The sequence below is a fragment of the Budorcas taxicolor genome, chromosome 8 (assembly GCF_023091745.1).
Source record: "Budorcas taxicolor isolate Tak-1 chromosome 8, Takin1.1, whole genome shotgun sequence".
Classification (NCBI taxonomy): domain Eukaryota; kingdom Metazoa; phylum Chordata; class Mammalia; order Artiodactyla; family Bovidae; genus Budorcas; species Budorcas taxicolor.
This window is the reverse complement of record NC_068917.1, coordinates 105,853,615-105,862,026: the sequence shown is the minus strand read 5'-3', so window position 1 is coordinate 105,862,026 and position 8,412 is coordinate 105,853,615. Positions and strand designations below refer to the sequence as shown.

The 8,412-nt window shown below is 44.1% G+C and overlaps 1 pseudogene; it reads left to right on the top strand.

Annotated features, from left to right (window-relative positions):
- The first annotated feature begins 624 nt into the window (after positions 1 to 624).
- On the top strand, positions 625 to 1,440 carry LOC128052122 (cyclin-dependent kinase 4-like; annotated as a pseudogene).
- Positions 1,441 to 8,412: the final 6,972 nt, after the last annotated feature.

Sequence of the window (8,412 nt, the reverse complement as noted above, 5' to 3'; positions counted from 1 at the left end):
AACTAAGATCCTGCATGCCTTGAGGCACAGCCAAAAATGAAGACAAGGGGTTAGATCAAGAAGGGAATGGCTGGGCAGCTCGTCACTCAGTGGTGGTGGTGGTAAAGGGGACGGCTTTAGCTTTGGCCTGTGTCTATAGTACACCCATGGGGGTGACAGTTGATCCCCAACTGCAAGGAGATTCAACCAGTCAATCCTAAAGGAAATCAGTCCTGAATGTTCACTGAAAGACTAATGCTAAAGTTGAAACTCCAATACTTTGGCCACCTGATGTGAAGAAGTGACTCATTGGAAGACACCCTGATGCTGGGAAAGATTGAAGGCAGGAGGAGAAGGGGACGGCAGAGGACTGAGACGGTTGGATGGCATCACCGACTCCATGGACATGAGTTTGAGAAAGCTCCAGGAGCTGATGATGGACAGAAAAGCCTGGCAAGCTACAATCCACGGGGTTGCAAAGAGTTGGACATGACTGAGCGACTGAGCAGAACAGAACCGAGCATCCAACTTCTTGCCCAGGACAGAGCTCGAGTGTATGGCACCACAGGAACTGACTTCAGTGCCCTGATAACAGGCTGTCCCTGTATCTCTCAACATGGGGCAGGGGTCTCCTCTGGTTTGAGAATGGCTACCCTTCAAGATGAGCCAGTTGCTGAGATTGGTGTTGGTGCCCATGGGATGGAGTGCAAGGCCGACGATCCCCACAGTGGTCACTTTGTGGCCCTCAAGAACATATGAGTGCCCTGGAGGGGGCCTACTGGACACCTGTGCCAGCCTGAACTGATCAGGAGACCAAAGTGATCCTGATGTGTGAGTATGTGGACCGAGACCTGTGGTCCAGGACAAGGCACCCCCACCAGGCTTACCCGTGGAGACCATCAAGGGTGTGAGGCACCAGTTTCTAAGAGGCCTAGATTTCCTTCATGCTCACTTCTTCATTCACCAAGACCTGAAGCAGAGAACATTCAAGTGACAAGTAGTGGGACAGTCAGGCTGGCTGACTTTGGCCTGGCCAGAATCTGCCCCTTCCATCTGGCACTTACCTCTGTACTCGTTACACTCTGGTACCCTGAACTCCAGAAGTTCCTTTACTGTCTACATTTGCAACACCTGTGGACATGGGGAACGTTGGCCGTATCTCTGCAGAGATGTTTCCTCAAAGGCCTCTCTTCTGCAGAACCTCTGAAGCTGACCAGTTAGGTAAAATCTTTGACCTGACTGGACTGCCCCCAGAGGAGGACAAGCCCTGAGAAGTGTCTCTGCCCCATGGAGCCCTTTCCCTCAGAGGGCCTCGAGCCCCTAGTCGCTGGTACCTGAGGCTGAGGAGTCTGGAGCACAGCTATTCCAGAGATGCTAGAGATGCTGACTTTTAACCCACACCAGCGAATCTCTGACTTCCAAGTCCAGAGGCACTCTTATCTGCACGGTGACCCAGGGTGAGCAATGGGAATGGTTGCATCAGAACCAAGAGAGGAAACACTGACATTTCCCTTCCTTCGAATCCTGGAGTGTGACCTCTACATCGGTCTCTGAGGCTTGCAAAGACTGGAGACTGGAGACTGGAGACTTCCTCCAGTTTTTAATAGAGACTATTTTGCTGCCTTAATGACATTCCTCTCTAACCCCTCCTTTAAAAAAAAAAAAAAAAACATTTAACCTAATTTTACTCATGCTTGCCTTGGGACAGAGAATAGATCTTTCAGTAAAAACATATAGTAAAAATAAAATATGTCTTATCATGTACAACTTTTAAACTACAGTAATGATGTACCTTAATTACTTTCAGGCATACAAGTCTAACATTACAGTTTTTTTGGTCATGTACAACTTTTAAACTACAGTAATGATGTACCTTAATTACTTCCAGGCATACAAGTTTAACATTACAGTTTTTTTGTTTTTGTTTTTTAATAAACACAATTAAGACTTCTAGGAACATTGTGTAATAAAGTACTAATCATTCTTAATTTTTCTTTGCAGATAGATCAAGCACCTCCAAAATACAAATTCCTATACACAGCGAAACTTAAAAGCTCAACATTCAGAAAACTAAGATGATGGCATCTGGTCCCATCACTTCATGGCAAATAGATGGAGAAACAGTGGAAACAGTGACAGACTTTATATTTGGGGCTCCAAAATCACTGCAGATGGTGACTGCAGCCATGAAATTAAAAGACGCTTACTCCTTGGAAGAAAAGTTATGACCAACCTAGAGAGCATATTAAAAAGCAAGACATTACTTTATCAACAAAGGTCTGTCTACTCAAAGCTATGGTTTTTCCAGTGGTCATGCACGGATGTGAGAGTTGGACTATAAAGAAACCTGAGTGCTGAAGAATTGATGCTTTTGAACTGTGATGTTGGAAAAGACTCTTGAGAGTCCCTTGGACTGCAAGGAGATCCAACCAGTCCATCCTAAAGGAAATCGGTCCTGAATATTCATTGAAAGGACTGATGCTGAGGCTGAAACTCCAGTATTTTGGCCACCTGATGCGAAGAACTGACTAGAAAAGACACTGATGCTGGGAAAGAACGAAGGCAGGAGGAGAAGGGGACGACAGAGGATGAAATGGTTGGATGGCATCACCGACTCAATGGACATTGAGTTTGAGTAAACTCTGGGAGCTGGTGATGGACAGGGAGGCCTGGCATGTGGCAGTCCATGGGGTCACAAAGAGTCGGACACAACTGAGTGACTGAACTGAACTGATACACAGTGAGTGCTTTCAGTTCAGTTCAGTTCAGTTCAGTCGCTCAGTCGTGTCCAACTCTTTGCGACCCCATGAATCACAGCACGCCAGGCCTCCCTGTCCATCACCAACTCCTGGAGTTCACTCAGACTGGCGTCCATCGAGTCAGTGATGCCATCCAGCCATCTCATCCTCTGTCATCCCCTTCTCCTCCTGCCCCCAATCCCTCCCAGCATCAGAGTCTTTTCCAATGAGTCAACTCTTCGCATGAGGTGGCCAAAGTACTGGAGTTTCAGCTTCAGCATCATTCCCTCCAAAAAAATCCTATGTCCTTTAGAATGGACTAGTTGGATCTCCTTGCAGTCCAAGGGACTCTCAAGAGTCTTCTCCAACACCACAGTTCAAAGGCATCAATTCTTCAGCGCTCAGCTTTCTTCACAGTCCAACTCTCACATCCATACATGACTACTGGAGAAACCATAGCCTTGACTAGACAGACCTTTGTTGGCAAAGTAATGTCTCTGCTTTGGAATATGCCATCTAGGTTGGTCATAACTTTTCTTCCAAGGAGTAAGCATCTTTTAATTTCATGGCTGCAGTCACCATCTGCAGTGATTTTGGAGCCCAAAAAGATAAAGTCTGACACTGTTTCCACTGTTTCCCCATCAAGACTAATACTTAAGTAAATTAAGTACATGGACAGCCTTAGGATAAGTTGACATTATATATTCAGCTAAGCAGGCAACAAACCATAGAGCCAAATGGAAAAAAAAGTGTATTTGCAAATGAAATTCAAGAGCTAATTTTTATAATGAAGTACAGAAGATATACTGACTTGCTGAAAAAATAAGATGTCATATAGTAACACTTCACTATAAAGAATGCATACCAGAATATTTTTACATGGTGAGTGAAACTTATTAAGAATATTTTACTACAATAAATGCTGGCTAAATAGAACCACTCTGCCCCTGTGTGTCCTTACACCAAGGGGTGTGTCTCTTGTTCCCTCCTTCACTATACCTTGAGATTCGGATCCTTTTTTATACAGGAAAAACAAAACAAAGAAAAAAAAAAAGGAATGATTAAGTAATTTCTGGTACAGTCATTCAATGAGATCCAGTACAGCCATTAAAAAACTGAAGGGGCTTCCCTTTGGCTCAGTGGTAAGGAATGTCTCCTGCCTATGCAGGAGACACAGGTTTGATCCCTGGTCTGGGCAGATCCCACATACCACAGAGCAAGGAAGCCTGAGCGCCTCGGCTACTGACGCCCGAGTGCCCTAGAGGCTGTGCTCTGCAACGAGAGAAGCCAGTGCAACGAGCAGCCTGCACAGCACAACAGGAGAGTGGCCCCTGCTTGCCGCAACTAGAGGAAAGCCCATGCAGCAGCAAAGACCCACAGCAACCAACACACAAATAAATAAAATTATTGTTTAAAAAAGGAAAAAACTCTTTATACACTAATACAGAATGATATCTCAGATACATCATTAAACGAAAAAAGCAAGATGTAAAAACGTGTACCATATGCACATTTGTATAAAAGGGAGGAAAAGAAATACATGGACATTCTAACATAGGAGTTTTGCATGTGTGTTCATAAAGCATCTTGGGAAAGATACTCAAGAAACTGATAGTATAATATGCTAATTTTTAGGGAAATTAGGTAGCTGAGAGAAAAACATTTCCATTGCCAAATCAGACCTCTCATTGTGCTGAATACATGAATGTGTCACCTATTCTAAAATAAAAATTGTAAAACACAAATTAAGGGGACTAGGACATTTGATTACATCACCAAATACTTTCATTTCTGTTTTTTTTTTTTTTTTCTCCAAACCCCAATTTAAAGGATCTGTAAAGGAATGGATCCCTACAGTCTATGGGGTCTCAAAGATTTGGACGTGACTTAGCGACTGAATAACAAAAACAAAAAAGAATAAAAGAAGAATAGGAGAGGGAACAAAAAGAGGTCTTATGAACATGATTTGGGGAGAGAATGAGGCAACAGCAGAGATTTCAGGCCGCACTTCCAGTCCCAGCTCTTTCACTTGTTTCTCCTGAGCGCTTGGGCAAACAAATCCCTTAGAGCTTCTGATCCCTTACCTGTGGGAGAGTAAGGATGAGTCACTGATGTTCTGTTTCCTATATTGTGCCTTGTGGGAACACTGGGATGATTCACTGTCAACGATCAGAAGGATTTAATAAAGTACATAGACTGCTATTATTACTTTTAATAATAGTAGCATTTTAAGCTATTATTAATTCAATCTCAGTCTGATAGGGAAAATAGCAGTATCTTATTTAAATTTGAATTTCTCTAATTATAAATGGGGCTTCCCTTGTGGCTCAGCTGGTAAAGAATCTGCCTGCATTGCGGGAGACCTGGGTTCAATCCCTGGGTTGGGAAGATCCCCTGAACAAGGAAAAGGCTACCCACTCCGGTATTCTGGCCTGGAGAATTCCATGAACTATAAATAAAGAGAGTACGAAAGCTGGTTTGAAACTCAACATTCAAAAAATGAAGATCATGGCATCTGGTCCCATCACTTCATGGCAAATAGATGGGGAAACAATGAAAACAGTGACACACTTTATTTTCCTGGGCTCCGAAATCACTGCAGATGGTGACTGCAGCCATGAAATTAAAAGACACTTGCTTCTTGGAAGAAAAGTTATGACCAACCTAGACAGCATACTAAAAAGCAGAAGCATTACTTTGCGAACAAAGGTCCGTCTAGTCAAAGCTGTGGTTTTTCCAGTAGTCATGTATGGGTGTGAAAGGTGGACCATAAAGCTGAGCACTAAAGAACTGATGCTTTTGAACTATGGGGTTGGAAAAGACTCTTGAGAGTCTGTTGGACTGCAAGAAGATCAACCAGTCAATCCTAAAGGAAATCAGTCCTGAATATTCACTGGAAGGACTGATGCTGAAGCTGAAGCTCCAGTACTTTGACCAGCTGATCCAAAGAGCCGACTCATTAGAAAAGACCCTGATGCTGGGAAAGATTGAAAACAGGAGGAGAAGGGTTCAACAGAGGACAAGATGGTTGGATGGCATCACCAACTCAACGGACATGAGTTTGAACAAACTCCAGGAGATGGTGAAGGACAGGGAAGCCTGGCATGCTGCAGTCCATGGGGTCGCAAAGAGTCACACATGATTTAGCAACTGAACAACAGCAACAATTATAAATGAGGTTGAATAATTACATGTCTATTCCATTTGTATTTCTTTTTCTATGATGTGCCTGATCATTTATAATAGTTAAGATTTACTGCATGTTACTGTGAACCAGGCACTGTGTTATGATCTCTATCCAAATTATCTCATTTAACCTGCAGATCAAATGGGTAAAATTATTATGCTCGTTTGCAGCTGAGAAAACCAGTATTTAGAGAAGTCAATTTGCTCAAGTCTCCATCACTAGTAAGGAGAGTCCGGATTCTGATAGAGGACTTGACTCTGACCCAGAAATCTGACTTGATAGGGAACCCAGGCTCTTCAGGCTTTGGTTTCAAAGACTCTCCCCCTGATCATTTTCCTTTCACATTATTTGCCTTTTCCTAATATTTTGCAAGAGCCCTTTGTAATTTGGTGGTAGGGCTCAGAGTAGGGGAGGATCTATCTGGGCCAAGGGGCAGAAGTGACTTCAAAGAAGCACCCTGCCTGGCCTTCAACTACCGCTAAGGTGGTGTGTCAGCCTAGGCGGTGCAGTCAGCCATGATGGCAGCAGACCAAGCTGTGTTCTGTGTTACAGAACACGGGTCTGCAAAGACAAGTGGACTTCAACCCTTTTAGAGAGAAAGCAAGAGTGACTCACAGGAGAAGGATGGAACCAGAGCTTTCAGGCTGTCCAAAGTCATCAGAGGGAAAGAAGAAAACATGAGCTGGCCAAGAGCTTCCTGAAGACCATGCAAATGAGGCCCGCCCACAGCTGCCTGGAATCCACGCGCCAGGAGCAGGCAGAGCCCAGAAAGCACGCTGCAGGACCGCTCAGCCGAGGAGGAGGAGGTGGAGGAGGCGCTGAGAAACAGGTAAGGAGTCAGGGAGGGTCGTGGAGGGAAGGGCCACAGAGCCCTGCGTTCTGGAGAGGCAGCTTGTCCCTGGGGTGAACACCGGCTTGGAAGGCAGGGCTGCTGGGATCATCTTTCAAGTTCAACCATTCTTTAGCTGTGAAGCCTTGGGCAAGTCAATTCACCTTTCTGAGTCTTGATATTCCCATCGATAAAATGAGTGTAAAAATGTCATGTTAACTATGCATTGAGCATCTGCTGTGCTTTGCTGGGCACATAATAGCCATTATCCATTCCTCACAACAAGCTCATGAGGTGGGCTCATTAGCCTCTATCATAGAGGAAAACAAAGCTCAGAGAGGTTAAGCCATTTGTCTAAGACCTCACAGCAAAGAAGTCTGGTTCTAAAACTACACACTTTCAACTCTTGATCCCGCTTTCTTCTGAGGGTGGTTTCACACAATCAAATGGTCTATGCAAATGAAAAAAAAAAAAAACTGTAAAAGGCAATTTTACCATCAAAATGCGAGTCACTCCACTCAGACCCTGGCCAGAACTGATGCCCTTTGTAAACTGGGACGTTCTATGAAAATGCTAGCTCTTTACCTCTTTCCTCTTTCCAAGTTGAAAGCAGACAGACAACTGATATTTGGCTGAGTGAGCGGGTCACAGACAGAGGTGATGTCTTGGGTGGTATTGGGATATCCCAACTTAAGAGTCAGTCCAAGTTGGATAAGTGGCCAGTCTCTCCTGTTTCCTGGAGACAGACTCTGAAACCACAGCCAAGGCCTGAGGGGACCATGGCCGATAAGGGCCCAGGTGCTGGTTCGACCATAATCATCCCTCCTCACAACCCTTAACAGATTTAGCCATGGAACTTCAGAAAACGGAAGTCTACCTTGTGGGGAAGGAAGTTCTTTAAGGGTAGTAATATAAGCTTAGCACAGTAAAGTTTGAATTTTCAGATAGAATCAAAAACAAGCCAACAAACTTACACTCTTAGCCGCAGAGATAACCACTGTTGACAGTTTGTTTTTCCATGCATTTTCCCCACTGCACACATATATTGGAAAAGTAGATTGTACTGTAATATGGTTTTACTGCTGGTTCTTTTCACTAATGACATGTCATGAATGTATTTCCGTATCAATAGATGTTTTAGGACATTGTTTACAGGCTGCAGAACGTCTCTTTGTATGGATGGAGAGAACTTATTTAATCAGTGTCCTACTATTGGATAATTAAGCAGTTTTCAATTTTTCACCATTAAAGCAGTGCTCAGATCTTTGCACAGGACCTGGATTGTTTACATAGTATAAATTTCCAATGAGGGGTACTGCTGAATCAAGGTTATATACATTTTAAGGTCTGCTTCTTCTGACACACTCTGGAATTCAGGGGCTTCTCAAAGCTCAATGCAGAAAGCTTCATGGCTTCAAAGTCAGCCTTTTTCAATTTTATTTTATTTTTGGTTGTAGTGGGTCTTCATTGCTTGGGGACTTTCCTCTTGTGGCAATCAGGGGCTGCTCTGTAGTTGCGGTGCCTGGGCTTCTCATTGTGGTGGCTTTTCTTATTGCAGGGCGCAGGCTCCAGATAACAAGGGCTTCAGTAATTGCGGCACTTGGGCTCAGCAGTTTCAGCTCCCAGGCTCTCGAGCAAGGGGTCCGTAGTCGTGGCATGCTGGCTTAGGTACTCTGTGG